A 15999-nucleotide genomic window follows, 5' to 3' on the forward strand; every position below is an offset into this window, starting at 1 on the left:
TCTGGATGAACTAGCGAGTGCTTTCTCCCTGTCCCCCTATAGCCACTGCCCACATGTAGACCTGTCCTATGGTGACACCTCTAATACGGTGAGCGGTGTCACCCTAGGACAGGAATCACCAGGTAAAAATAAAGGAAAAAGGAAACTATTGCAGCCGCCATATCTAAAGACTGATAGGCTGCAATATGTGACATTTTAGTTCTTAGGTTAGGATACACTTAGATACAATGGTAGCATTATTTGGGTCCTTTATGCTGAAAACAGTAACACATGACTGCAGTTTGAAGGAACCACAATTAGCAGCTGGTAGGGTCCAGCTGAGGCTGCAAGCTGGAGATGACCCAACCCTGCTCCAGCCATAAAGTCCAACCCCCCCAATCACAAGATCTTTAAAATCTTTCTGGTTTCCCAATTTATCAGCATATGATCCTGGAGAAGGTCTGCAACCATGAACTATCTCAAGGTCTTTTTCTTGGTTCTTGTGGTCGTCGTCACCTGGACAGGCAGTAAGTCGGGAACTGGTCACATATTTGGAGATAGGTCAGATGTGTGATTATAAAGAGTTTAGTCTTGGACAGAAGACATGGAAGATATCTTTCCATATAACCATATTCTGAGATTCTTCACCATGTAGTTTCACCATCTCTAGCTATACATGTTTGGGGAGCGGTGACCTACCTATGGGGTAAGGTTTGTATACAGATAATGGTCAGCAGTCCCTTATCCTTGGAAATGTCCTATCAAACCATATACTAAGAATTCTTTTTTTTATGTTATTGAAAATTTGAATACTGTGGCGATGGTATTTGGGTTTTTTTTTTGTTTTTTTTTTCAGATTTTTTTGGTGGGCAACATTAAAATGTAGCTCCAGCTATGCTGGGAAAGGAGCATGTCACAGACACTGGTTCTTATCTACTGAGAAATAGACTGTCCAGATGATGTAGGAGTGGATCAGAAGCAGTGTGGGGACAGATTTATCACACGGGGTGCACATGGAGACTTGGGGGACACAAGACACACAGTGGCACACTGAAATCACTAGAGGACGTGGGGACCGGATGCATGCTTGAAGTCACTTAGTGCACTGGATTCACTTTATGACATGGGAATTAGAGACAAATTTAGAGTCACTAGATGACACAGACTAGAGCCACCATGGGAGTCACTGGGTGCACAGGAGCCACTAGATAATCTAGGGGATGGATGCATACTTGGGGACTGGAAGTGCATTGGGGGTCACTGGGCACACTGGAGCCACTATATGATATGGGGACTGGAGGTGCTGTTGGAGTCAATGGGCCCACACCCACTGGGGTCACTAGATGTCCTAGGGAGTGGAGGAGCCCTGGAGTCACTCGATGACTTGGGAACTGGAGGCGCACTTGGCGTCACTGTGTGCACTGGAGTCATTAGATGACACACATACTGAAGGTACTCTTGCAGTCATTGAGCCCACTAGAGTCACTAGATGACTTGGGAACTGGAGGCGCACTTGGTGTCACTGTGTGCACTGGAGTCATTAGATGACACACATACTGAAGGTACTCTTGCAGTCATTGAGCCCACTAGAGTCACTAGATGACATAGGGACTGGATGGAGTCACTAGGAACACTGGGGCCACTAGATGACATGGGGACTGGAGGTGCACTTGGGGTTACTGGGGACATTTTGTTCACTAGATAACACAGGGACTGGAGGTGCATTTGATATTCACTGGGTGCACTGGAGTCACTAGATGACAGGGACTAGAAGTGCATTGAGAGTCACTGGGCATAATGGAGCCACTAGATGACATGGGGACCGGAGGTGCTGTTGGGAGTCAATAGGCTCACGCCCACTGGGATCACTAGATGACTTGGAGAGTGGCGTACACTTGAGTCACTAGATGACTTGGGAAATGGGGGTGCATTTGGAGTCTAGATGACACAATGACTGGAGGTGCAATGGGAGTCACTGGACATACTGGAGCCACTAGAAGACATGGGGACTGGAGGCACTCTTGGAGTACTTGGGCGCACTAGGGTCACTGGATGACAAGGCGACTGGATGTGCACTTGGAGTCACTAGGCGCACTGGGGCCACTAGAGGACATGGGGACTGGAGGCACTTTTGGAGTGCCTGGGCGCACTAGGGTTACTGAACAACAAGGTGACTGGATGTGCACTTGGAGTCACTAGGCGCACTGGGGCCACTAGAGGACATGGGGACTGGAGGCACTTTTGGAGTGCCTGGGCGCACTAGGGTTACTGAACAACAAGGTGACTGGATGTGCACTTGGAGTCACTAGGCGCACTGGGGCCACTAGAGGACATGGGAACTGGAGGCACTTTTGGAGTGCCTGGGCGCACTAGGGTTACTGGACAACAAGGCCACTGGATGTGCACTTGGAGTCACTAGGCGCACTGGGGCCACTAGATGACATGTGGACTGAAGGCACACTTGGGGATACTGGAGACACGGGGGGGGGTCACTAGATGACACAGGGACTGAGGATACATTTCGAATCACGGTGTGCACTGGAGTCACTAGAAGACACAGGGACTAGAGGTGCAATTGAAGTGCCTGGGCACACTGGGGTTCCTAGACGACACAGGGACAGGAGGCGAACATAGAGTCACTGCGCCCACTGGTTTTATTATATGACACAGGGACTGGAGATGCACTTGGAATCACTAAGCACCCTGGGTGACATGTGGGTTGGAGGCACCTTTGGGGTTACTGGGTACACTGGAGTCATTAGATGATACAAGGACTGAAGATGCACTTGAAGTAACCGGGCATGCTAGAGTCACTAAGCGACACAGGGACTGGAGATGCATTTGGAGTGCCTGTGCCCAATTAGGTCACTAGATGACCAGGGGACTGGAGGGGAACTTTTGAGACTGAAATGTAGTGATTTTTTTTTTATTTTTTTTTTTTAAAAGGCTGAGCTACGGCAACACTTTACAAAGGTGATACCAGTCAGGACAGCTGTCTCCTGTCCTAATTGCCTGCAGTGCTGATGAGGAGAGCTGTCTCCTGACCTCCTGGTTGTGGTGCCTTCACTCCGAGTAATACAGATGTTTACCATCTACAGTGCCTTGAAAAAGTATTCATATCCCTTGAAATTTTCCACATTTTGTCATGTTACAACTAAAAACGTAAATGTATTTTATTGGGATTTTATGTGATAGACCGACACAAAGTGGCCATAATTGTGAAGTGGAAGGAAAATGATAAATGGTTTTCAACATTTTTTACAAATATCTGAAAAGTGTGACATGTATTGGTATTCAGCCCTCCTTTTCTCTGATACCCCTAACTAAAATCGACTGGAACCACTGCTGTATTTAGGCCTAGGCCGACACTTTGTGGGAGGTTGGCAAAAAAGCCACCCCCCGCATGAAAAAAACCCCTGATCCGATGCTAAAACCTGAAAGGAAAAAAAAATGGCCGCGGCCGGCCTGACATGCGCCGCCGCCGCTCGGGAAAGCCCGTACATGTTTGGCTATTCCCGGGCAGGCGGCGCATGCGCGGTGACGTAATGGCGCCGGGCAGCGCCATTTTTAAATGTAAGGTGCCTCAAGGTAAGTTAGACACCTCTGCAGCAGATGCAGGTGCTGCGGGCATGGTACAGGAGATTCTCCTGTACCATACTGCCCACAGCCCTGCATCTCCTGTACCATAGTGCCCACAGCCCAGCATCTCCTGTACCATGCTGCCCAGTGCCCGCAGCACAGCATCTCCTGTACCATGTCCACAGCCCTACCCATGCCCGCAACCCCTGCATCTCCTATACCATGTCTGCTGCCCCTGCACTATGCCTGCAACCCCTGCACTATGCCTGCATCGCCTGTACCATGTCTGCAGCCCCTACACCATGCCCGCAACCCCTGCATCTCATGTACCATGTCTGCAGCCCCTGCACCATGCCTGCATCTCTTGTACCATGTCTGCAGCCCCTACACCATGCCCACAACCCCTGCATCTCCTGTACCATGTCTGCAGCCTCTGCATCTCCTGTACCATGTCTGCAGCCCCTGCACTATGCCTGCATCTCCTGTACCATGTTTGCAGCCCCTACACTATGCCCGCAACCCCTGCATTTCCTGTACCATGTCTGCATCCCCTACACTATGCCTGCATCTCCTGTACCATGTCTGCAGCCCCTGCACTATGCCTGCATCTCCTGTACCATGTCTGCAGCCCCTGCACTATGCCTGCATCTCCTGTACCATGTCTGCAGCCCCTGCACTATGCCTGCATCTCCTGTACCATGTCTGCAGCCCCTACACCATGCCCGCAACCCCTGCATCTCCTGTACCATGTCTGCAGCCCCTGCACCATGCCTGCATCTCCTGTACCATGTCTGCATCCCCTACACTATGCCCGCAACCCCTGCATTTCCTGTACCATGTCTGCATCCCCTACACTATGCCCGCAACCCCTGCATCTCCTGTACCATGTCCGCAGCCCTGGAAGATTTTCCCCCTTAATGACCAGGCCATTTTTTGCGATTCAGGACTGCATTAATTTAAAGGACAATTGCACGGTCGTGCGAGACTGTACCCTAAAAAAATGAATGTCATTTTTTTTTCCCTACAAATAGAGCTTTCTTTTGTTGGTATTTGATCACCTGTGCAACTTTTTTTGTTTTAAAAAAAAAAAAAAAAAAAAAAGAGCAACAATTCGGAAAAAAAAATGTTTTTCACATTCTGCTATATAACATTCCCCCATAAAAATGTAAAAATCTAATTTTTTCATCCTTTTAGGCCAATTTGTATTCTGCTACGTATTTTTGGTAAAAAAAAAATCCCAATAAGTGTATATTGATTGGTTTGCGCAAAAGTTATTGTGTCTACAAACTAGGGGAAAGATTTATGTCTTTTTTATTTGTTGTTACTAGTAATGGCGGCGATCTGCGATTTTTAGCTGGACTAAGACATTGCGGTGGACAGATCGGACCCCTAACTGACATTTTTGACACTTTTGGGGTTACCAGTGACATTACTACAGTAATCAGTGCTATACATATGCACGGTTACTGTAATAATGACACTGGCAGGGAAGGGGTTAAGTGTGAGCCTAGGGGGTGTTTTCTAACTTTATGGGGGAGGGGCTTGTGAAATGACCATACAGACATGTGATCGTATATAGAAGGCTCACAGGCGCTCTGTGATCATTCCAGAGAGAAGAACGGTCAGCTGTATTTACAACATCTGACCGTCCTTCTCTCTCAGCGCGGAGCGATCGCTGGTGCCCGGCGGCAATTGTGGCCGCTGGCCCCATGGATTGGCATCCTCGCTGCCTAGTGGGGGGGCCCCCAGGAGAGCTTCCATGAACCAACGTATCCATACAAAACAACAAAATATACAAGTAGGCACTTTGTACCCACTTTTAATGTACAGAGAGGAAGACGTGGAGCCTAAAGAGGAAGGGGTGTGGTTTAAAGATGACAGGGCGGGTCTGAAACAGGAAGGGGTGTGGCCTTGACAGGAAGGGTTGGGCTGTAGGTAAATTGGGGGGTGCACAAGTTTAGTCCGGCCTAGGGCAGCACAAAACCTAAATCCACCACTGAGTGGAATCATTTGCCTTCAGAAGTCACCTAACCAGTAAACGGAGTCCACCTGTGTGTAATTTATTCTCAGTATAACTACAGCTGTTCTGCGAAGCCCTCAGAGGTTTGTTAGAAAACCTTAGTGAACAAACCGCATCATAAAGGCCAAGGAACACACCAGACTGGTCAGGGATAAAGTTGTGGGGAAGTGTAAAGCAGGGTGAGGTTATAAAACATATCCCAAGCTCTGAACATCTCACGGAATACTGTTCAATCCATCTTTCAAAAATGGAAAGATTATGGCACAACTGCAAACCTACCAAGACATGGCCGGCCACCTAAACTGACAGGCTGGGCAAGGAGAGCATTCATCAGAGAAGCAGCCAAAAGGCCCATGGTAACTCTGGAGGCGCTGCAGAGATCCACAGCTCAGGTGGGAGAATCTGTCCACAGGACAACTATTAGTAGTGCACCCCACAAATCTGCCCTTTATGGAAGAGTGGCAAGAAGAAAGCCATAAGTCCCGTTTGCAGTTTGTGAGAAGCCATGTGGGGGACACAGCAAACATGTAGAAGAAGGTGCTCTGGTCAGATGAGACCAAAATTGAACTTTTTGGCTTAAAAGCAAAGCGCTATGTGTGGTGGAAAACAACACTGTACATCACCCTGAACACACCATCCCCACCGTGAAACATGGTGGTGGCAGCATCATGCTGTAGGGATGCTTTTCTTCAGCAGGGACAGGGAAGCTGGTCAGAGTTGATGGGAACATGGATGGAGCCAAATACAGGGCAATCTTAGAAAAAAAACAGTTAGAGTCTGCAAAAGACCTGAGACTGGGGCGGAGGTTCACCTTCCAGCAGGACAACGACCCGAAACATCCAGCCAGAGCTACAATGTAATGGTTTACATCAAAGCATATTCATGTGTTAGAATGGCCCAGTCAAAGTCCAGACCTAAATCCAATTGAGAATCTGTGGCAAGACTTGAAGACACTCTCCATCCAATCTGACAGAGCTTGAGCGATTTTGCAAAGAAGAATGGGCAAAAATGTCACTCTCTAGATGTGCAAAGCTGGTAGAGACATCCCCAAAAAGACTTGCAGCTGTAATTGCAGTGAAAGTTGGTTCTACAAAGTATTGACTCCAGGGGGTGAATACAAATGCACCCCACACTTTTCACATATTTATTTGTAAACCTTTTTCCTTCCACTTCACAATTATGTGGCACTTTGTGTCGGTCTATCACATAAAATCCCCAAAAAATACATTTACATTTTTGGTTGTAACATGGAAAAATGTGGAAAAGTTCAAGGGGTATGAATACTTTTTCAAGACACTGTATATATGTTACATTGTTGCTAAATCAATATATGGGACAGGCCCTAAAAAAATTTGCACCTCAAAATTTCCATTTGGAGCAATATCATCCAATGTGTATCTTGTACAGGACTGATATTGAGGTTCCTATTATTCCTGCCTGTGAATCCTCCTCTACAAGTTCAGTCAGTGTTATTTTGGGCTTCTGCATTGTTAAGTCGCCGCTAGATGGCGCCACCACACTGCTCAAATTATGAAAAAGGCTTTCTTTTAGCCCATGTCACATGGGGCATCATAGTACCTGCTAAGAATTGATGTTCATTCTACAGCACCAGGCTCCTGGGTTCAATCCCCACTAGTCTGACATTTTTAAATGGAAGAACCCATGGAAATTTGCGTCAGACTTGGAACACACATTACACTTTCACACCAGAACGGAAGGAAAAAATGGACACGCAGCATTTTTTTTTTCCAATGTCGCGCCACAGTGCATGGTATTACGTTACTGCATACCATGGTGTTCTATTTGTGCGTCAGAGGCGCTTTGGGTTACCTTTTTTAAAAGTCTTCTGTTTTCCCTCTCCTCCAGGTGATGGCGCCTCTCCCGCGATTTGGGGCTGTGACAGTTTCCTTGGTTATTGCCGCTTGGCCTGTTTTGTTCGCGAGTCCTCCGTAGGGCAGAAGGAGTGTGCCGAGGGAATGCTGTAAGTGATCTCTGCCATAGGTAGAGCACATAAAATTATCCACATTTTGCATGCACATGCAACCTGCCTAGGAACTTCCACTCCTCCAGACTGACATCCACACATAAAGGCATTTTGATATTTGCATAACTCCTCCCAAGACCCAGCCCACTGCTTGTATCAGGGCTCATAAGGGGGTGCTCTGATGTTTTCAGGAAGCTATGTACAGCCCCTCCCACTAGCCTGTCTGCATTGCATAGAGAAGCACAGAGACCCAGTAATGATGTCACTAGGTCTAAAATAAGGTAAGGGTAATTTCATCTCACATCCTGATGTGTCTTCATGACTGGAAATGAAAGGAAATCTCCCCAACAGGACAAATACAGAAAAAAAATAACCTGACAAGGCTTTTACCTTTTTATCTGCTCTATACAAAACTGAAGCAAGTGTTGTCTATACATACAATGTGTGGTCACATGTGAGAGGAATGAAAGAGGTGCAAAGATTAATAAAAAGAAAAGGAGGAAGAGGGAAAGGAGGAGTACAAGGAGAAAGGGTGATAGAGGAGGAAGCGGGGAAAGGAAGAGTACAAGGAGGAAGGGTGATAGAGGGGGGGAAGGGAGAAAGGAAGAGTACAAGGAGGAAGGGTGATAGAGGGGGGAAGGAAGAGTGCAAAGAGGAAGAGTTATAGAGGGGAAAGGAGGAGTATAAGGAGGAAGAGGGGAAAGGAAGAATACAAGGAGGAAGGGTGATAGAGGGGGAAGAGGCAAAAGAGGAGTACAAGGAGGAAGGGTGATAGAGGGGGGGAGGGGAAAAGAGAGAATAAAATGAGGAAGCGTAATAGAGGGGAAAGGAAGAATACAAGGAAGAAGGGTTATAGAGGAGGAAGAGAGGAAAGGAAGAGTACAAGGAGGAAGGGTGATAGAGGAGGAAGCAGGGAAAGGAAGAATACAAGGAGGAAGGGTGATAGAGGAGGAAGCGGGGAAAGGAAGAGTACAAGGAGGAAGGGTGATAGAGGGGAAAGGAAGAGTACAAGGAGGAAGGGTGATAGAGAGGAAAGGAAGAGTACAATGAGGAAGGGTGATAGAGGAGGAAGAGGGGAAAGGAAGAGTACAAGGAGGAAGGGTGATAGAGGGGAAAGGAAGAGTACAGGGAGGAACTGTGATAGATCTCAGGACTCTGTGCAGGCCAGTCAAGTTCCTTCACCCCAAACTTGCTCATCCACACTACATTGCCAAAAGTATTTGGCCACCCCTCCAAATCATTTGGTGGAGGGGGGGGGGGTTATGGTGGGATTTTTTTTTTAAGGGTTGGGTTTGGCCCCTTAGTTCCAGTGAAGGGAACTCTTAAGGCATCAGCATACCAAGACATTTTGGACAATTTCATGCTCCCAACTTTGTGGGAACAGTTTGGGGATGGCCCCTTCCTATTCCAACATGACTGCACACCAGTGCACAAAGCAAGGTCCATAAAGACATGGATGAGCGAGTTTGGGGTGGAGGAACTTGACTGGCCTGCACAGAGTCCTGACCTCAACCCAATAGAACACCTTTGGGATGAATTAGAGTGGAGACTGAGCCAGGCCTTCTTGTTACAAATGTGCCTCTGGAAGAATGGTCAAACATTCCTGTGGACAGCCTTCCCAGAAGAGTTGAAGCTGTTATAGCTGCAAAGGGTGGGCCAATTCAATATTGAACCCTGCGGACTAAGGCCCCTTTCACACATACGGTCCGTTCAGTTCATCAGTTCAGTCACGTCAAAATGTATCAGTTTTCCATCCGTTTTTCGTCAGTTGTTATCCGTTTTTCATCTGTTTTTCATCCGTTTTTCATCCGTTTTTCATCAGTTGTCATCCGTTTTTCGTCAGTTGTTATCCGTTTTTCATCTGTTTTTCATCCGTTTTTCATCAGTTGTCATCCGTTTTTCGTCAGTTGTTATCCGTTTTTCATCTGCTTTTCATCAGTTATCTGTTCTTCATCCGTTTTTCATCCGTTGTCATCAGTTTTTCGTCCGATCCGTTTTTTTTGACGGATGAAAAATAGAGCATTCATACGTTCAAAAAAACGGACATTAACGGAAGCGGATGAAAACGGATGTTAACTGATGATCATCCGTTTTTACATAGAGATACACTGATGTCCGTTTTTCATCCATCAACGGATGGATGAAAAACGGACAAACGGACAGCATGTGTGAAAGGGGCCTAAGACTGGGATGCCATTAAAGTTCATGTGTGTGTGTAAAGGCAGGTGTCCCAATACTTTTGGCAATATAGTGTATGTTGTGTCTACCTACAGTTTGAATTTTAATGACAGGTCCACTTTACCCAGCATACTTTACCTATAACTGCCATCCTGCTTGCCAACAGGTGCTGCATTCCCAATGTGTTCGGGACTTTCTGGTGAGGACTCTAGAGAAGAGCCGCTGTTTGATGAAAATGAATGGACATTTTTTTAATGTTTATTTGTAGAAAATATTATGTTGTGATTATGTGTGTGGATTTAATGTGCTGTTTACTCTTAGAGTAGAACTTTGCCATCCTATTAAAACAAATCATTTTATATTGCTCCTTAAAGATGAATGGCTTGTTTCTGTTATTAAATATTTTGTTTCAAATACAAAACTTTATTCAATCAAACATACACTCACCGGCCACTTTATTAGGTACACTGGTTCAATTGCTTGGTAACAGAAATTGCTATTCAGCCAGTCACATGGCAGCAATACAATGCATTTAGGCATCTAGACGTAGTGAAGATGACTTGCTGAATTTGTAAATAACCATCAGAATGGGAAGAAAGGGGATATAAGTGACTTTGAACGTGGCATGGTTGTTGGTGGCAGATGGACTGGTCTGAGTGTTTCAAAAACTGCTGATCTCCTTGGATGTTTACACTCAACCATCTCTAGGGCTTACAGAGAATGGTGGGGAAAAATAGAAAATATCCAGTCAGCGGCAGTTGTGTGGAGGAAAATGCCTTGTTGATGTCAGAGGAGAATGGGCAGACTGGTTGAAGGTGATAGAAAGGCAACAGTAACTCAAATAACTACTCCAACATACAACCAAGGTATGCAGAATACCATCTCTGAATACACAACACCTCAAACCTTGAAGCAGCAGAAAACCACACCGGGTGCCACTCCTGTCAGCTAAGAACAGGAAACTGAGCCTACAATTCGCACAGGATCACCAGAATCGGACAATAGAAGATTGGAATAACGTTGCCTGGTCTGTTGAGTCTCCATTTCAGCTGTGACATTCAGATGGTAGGGTTAGAATTTGGGGTAAACAACATGAAAGCATGGATCCATCCTGCCTTGTATCACCCGTTCAGGCTGGTGGTGGTGGCGGTGTAATGGTATGGGGGATATTTTCTTGGCACACTTTGGGCCCCTTAGTACCGGTTGAGCATGGTATAAACGCCACGGCCTACCTGAGTATTGTTGCTGACCATGTCCATCCCTTTATGACTACAGTGTCCCCATCTTCTGATGGCTCCTTCCAGCAGGATAATGCACCATGTCACAAAGCTCCAATCATCTCACCACTGGTTTCTTCACCATGACAATGAGGTCACTGTCCTCCAATGGCGTCCACACTCACCACATCTCACCCAATAGAAGACCTTTAGATTGTGATGGAAAGGGTGATTCCCATCATGGATGACAAATCCCATCAATGGGGACAAATCTGCAGCAACTGCGTGATACAATCATGTCACTCTGGAGCAAAATCTCTGAGGAATGATCCCAACATCTTACTGAATCAATGCCACGAAGAATTAAGGCAGTTCTAAAGGCAAAAGGGCGTCCAACCTGGTACCAGCAAGGTGAGTGTATATCTGTGTATGTTCCTCCTGCTTCTTCCTATGCTCCAGATGCAGGTGCATGGTCCTCATGCAACAGTTCCCAGCATGTAAAGCACATCAGCTGAAAGAGCGGAGACTGTACCCAACGTGTCCCGCTGTGCGCCAAAAGGTGGGGTGTGTGAAGGTACATACAAATTTGTAGTTTGATGCAGTAATAAACACCCCCAGTTGACACCGCTGCTCCTATTAATGATCGGGTGTCACCCAGCAATAGTGGTGGGCTGAACGCCCCCCCCCCCCCCCTGTTCGGGTCGTACCAGAATATCTCAAACAGGGAAAAGTTCTAGCGAACATGCAAACTCTATTAAAGTCTATGGGACATGAACATGAAAAATCAAAAGTCCTCATTTTAAAAGGCATATATGCAAGTTATTGCCATAAAAAGTGTATGGGGACCTGGGTACTGCCCTGGGGGACATGTATCAATGCAAAAAAAATGTTTTTAAAGGCTCAGTGATGCCTAAAGTGAAACAAATAAAATAAAAAAATATTTTAAATATCGTGCCTGGGGGGTCCCCTTAATATGCCTGTAAAGTGGCGCATCTGTACGATGTATAGAGCCTGCTGCAGCAATACTGACATTTCTATAGGAAAAAATGTCATTTAAACTTGCTCGCGGCTGTACTCACGTCAAAATTAAAAAAAAAACATGGTGTAGGGTACCCCCCGCCAAAATCCATACCAGACCCTTATCTGAGCATGAGCGTGCCGGCACACGACATCAGAAGGGGCAGTGCCACTGGGTCATGTAGCCGAGTGGCCCCGCCCCTTGCCTATATAAGAACTGTTAAAGCGCAGATCGGGCAGACGGCGGGACGCCTCCTAAGAAGTGGAAGCATTTTTTATTCTTTCTATTTTTCTTGTGCGGCAGGTGTCATGATTGACGATGGATTTACATCGATGGACACTATTTTTTTATTTTTTAATAAAGGACTTGTCAAAAGCAGTTTCCCTTGGTTCTCACTTTTTGACACTATTTTGGTCAATGGGTAGGGGTCTGATGTACCTGATATCCATTCACATAGGGGATGGTGGGATCTGGGGGCCCCCTTGTTAAAGGGGGCTCCTAGATTCCGATAAGCCCCCCATTCACAGACACCCACAATCACAGCCCAGGGTTTTCAGGAAGAGGCCCCTGTCCCCATCAACATGGGGACAAGGTGCTTTTGGGGCAAGCGGCCTGATATGGTTTTCCTGGCCTGGCAGGCTGCATGTACAGTTTTTTGTTTTTTTGTTAATGTTGGCGTGGAGTTCCGTTTTTTATTTTTTATTCTGTCATTGGGCCACTTAAATAAAGGACACTTTCACCCCCTTCCTGCCTAGACCAATTTTCAGCTTCCGGTGCTCGTTGGCTTCTATGGGAAATATTGGTCAGCTTAGCATGGCACTCAGTGGCGGCTGGTGAAGTTTTAGGATGGGGGGGCGCAAGACCCCACCCTTCCATTTAGACCCCTCCCGTTTCTCAGAAGCCCCACCCCTTATAGACTGCACCTATTTTGTCCCCTGTATTTTGCTTGCGTGAACAGATTCTCCCAATATATCACATATTAAGGGGTCCATCAGTACTAGTATATCCCATAATAGGGAGCAGGGGCCCTATTATGGGATATACTGTGAGAGACACCCTATTATGGGATACACTGACTGAGAGTGGCACAAACCCCACAGTACAGACTCCCTAGCACAAACCCCTCAAGCACAAACCCCACATAAACCCCTCAAGCACAAACCCCCTAGCGCAAACCCCACAGTACAGACCCCCCAGCACAAACCCCTCAAGCACAAACCCCACATAAACCCCTCAAGCACAAACCCCTCCAGCACAAACCCCCTAGCACAAACCCCACAGTACAGGCCCCCTAGCACAAACCCCACAGTACAGACCCCCTAGCACAAACCCCACAGTACAGACCCCCTAGCACAAACCCCACAGTATAGGCCCCCTAGCACTAATCCAACAGCACAGACCCCCTAACACAAACCCCACAGTACAGACCCCCCTAGCACCAACCCCACAGTACAGGCCCCCTAGCACTAATCCCACAGTACAGACCCCCTAACACTAATCCAACAGCACAGACCCCCTAGCACAAACCCCACAGTACAGACGCCCTAGCACAAACCCCACAGTACAGACCCCCTAGCAAAAACTCCACAGTACAGGCCCCCTAGCACTAATCCCACAGTACAGGCCCCCTAGCACAAACCCTACAGTACAGACCCCTTAGCACAAACTCCACAGTACAGGCCCCCTAGCACTAATCCCACAGTACAGACCCCCTAGCACTAATCCCATAGTACAGATCCCCTAGCACAAACCCCACAGTACAGGCCCCCCTAGCACTAATCCCACAGTACAGGCCCCCCTAGCACTAATCCCACAGTACAGGCCCCCTAGCACAAACCCCACAGTACAGACCCCCTAGCACAAACTCCACAGTACAGGCCCCCTAGCACAAGGCCCACAGTACAGGCCCCCTAGCACAAACCCCACAGTACAAGCCCCCTAGCACAAACCCTACAGTACAGACCCCCTAGCACAAACTCCACAGTACAGGCCCCTAGCACTAATCCCACAGTACAGACCCCCTAGCACTAATCCCACAGTACAGACCCCCTAGCACAAACTCCACAGTACAGGCCCCCTAGCACAAGGCCCACAGTACAGGCCCCCTAGCACAAACCCCACAGTACAAGCCCCCTAGCACAAACCCTACAGTACAGACCCCCTAGCACAAACTCCACAGTACAGGCCCCTAGCACTAATCCCACAGTACAGACCCCCTAGCACTAATCCCACAGTACAGGCCCCCCCTAGCACTAATCCCACAGTACAGGCCCCCTAGCACAAACCCCACAGTACAGACCCCCTAGCACAAACTCCACAGTACAGGCCCCCTAGCACAAGGCCCACAGTACAGGCCCCCTAGCACAAACCCCACAGTACAAGCCCCCTAGCACAAACCCTACAGTACAGACCCCCTAGCACAAACTCCACAGTACAGGCCCCTAGCACTAATCCCACAGTACAGACCCCCTAGCACTAATCCCACAGTACAGACCCCCTAGCACTAATCCCACAGTACAGACCCCCTAGCACTAATCCCACAGTACAGATCCCCTAGCACAAACCCCACAGTACAGGCCCCCTAGCACAAACCCCACAGTACAGGCCCCCTAGCACTAATCCCACAGTACAGGCCCCCTAGCACTGATCCCACAGTACAGGCCCCCTAGAACAAACCCCACAGTACAGACCCCCTAGCACAAACTCCACAGTACAGGCCCCCTAGCACAAACCCCACAGTACATGCCCCCTAGCACAAACCCCACAGTACAGGCCCCCTAGCACAAACCCCACATTACAAGCCCCCTAGCACAAACCCTACAGTACAGACCCCCTAGCACAAACTCCACAGTACAGGCCCTCTAGCACTAATCCCACAGTACAGATCCCCTAGCACAAACCCCACAGTACAGGCCCCCTAGCACTAATCCCACAGTACAGGCCCCCTAGCACTGATCCCACAGTACAGGCCCCCTAGAACAAACCCCACAGTACAGACCCCCTAGCACAAACTCCACAGTACAGGCCCCCTAGCACAAACCCCACAGTACTGGCCCCCTAGCACAAACCCCACAGTACAGGCCCCCTAGCACAAACCCCACAGTACAAGCCCCCTAGCACTAACCCCACAGTACAGACCCCCTAGCACTAACCCCACAGTACAGGCCCCCTAGCACAAACCCTACAGTACAGACCCCCTAGCACTAATCCAACCGCACAGACCCCCTAGCACAAACCCCAAAGTACAGACCCCCTAGCACAAACCCCACAGCACTAATCCGACAGTACAGACCCCCTAGCGCAAACCCCACCGTACAGGCCCCCTAGCACAAACCCCACAGTACAGACCCCTTTTCAACGCAGTGACCAGTGTACATGGTGCCCCCAATGCAGAGATCAGCATGCGTGCGTGCGTGCCCCCAATGTTGTGACCAGTTCATTGCCCCCAATGCAGAGATCAGCGTACATGCCCCCAATGCAGTGACCAGTATACATGCCCCCAATGCAGTGACCAGTGTACATGTCCCCAATGCAGAGATCAGCGTGCGTGCCTCCAATGCAGTGATACATGTCCCCAATGCAGAGATCAGCGTGCATGCCTACAATGCAGACAGTGACCAGTGTACATGTCCCCAATGCAGAGATCAGCGTGCCTGCTTCCAATGCAGATAGTGACCAGTGTACATGTCCCCAATGCAGAGATCAGCGTGCGTGCCTCCAATGCAGATAGTGACCAGTGTACATGTACCTAATGCAGAGATCAGCGTGCGTGCTTCCAATGCAGCCAGTGACCAGTGTACATGTCCCCAATGCAGAGATCAGCGTGCGTGCCTCCAATGCAGCCAGTGACCAGTGTACATGTCCCCACTGCAGAGATCAGCGTGCGTGCTTCCAATGCAGATAGTGACCAGTGTACATGTCCCCAATGCAGAGATCAGCGTGTGAGCCTCCAATGCAGTGATACATGTCCCCAATGCAGAGATCAGCGTGCGTGCTTCCAATGCAGCCAGTGACCAGTGTACCT

At 48.2% G+C, this 15999-nt stretch overlaps 1 long non-coding RNA gene across 1 annotated transcript; it reads left to right on the forward strand.

Annotated features, from left to right (window-relative positions):
• Positions 1 to 487: 487 nt before the first annotated feature.
• Positions 488 to 10030, forward strand: LOC309545732. Its single transcript, XR_014224908.1, has 3 exons — positions 488 to 506; positions 7445 to 7559; positions 9907 to 10030. It is a non-coding gene; the product is annotated as an uncharacterized lncRNA (long non-coding RNA).
• The last annotated feature ends 5969 nt before the right edge of the window (positions 10031 to 15999 follow it).

This window comes from Pelophylax lessonae, assembly GCF_965119305.1.
Source record: "Pelophylax lessonae genome assembly, chromosome: 2".
Taxonomy (NCBI): domain Eukaryota; kingdom Metazoa; phylum Chordata; class Amphibia; order Anura; family Ranidae; genus Pelophylax; species Pelophylax lessonae.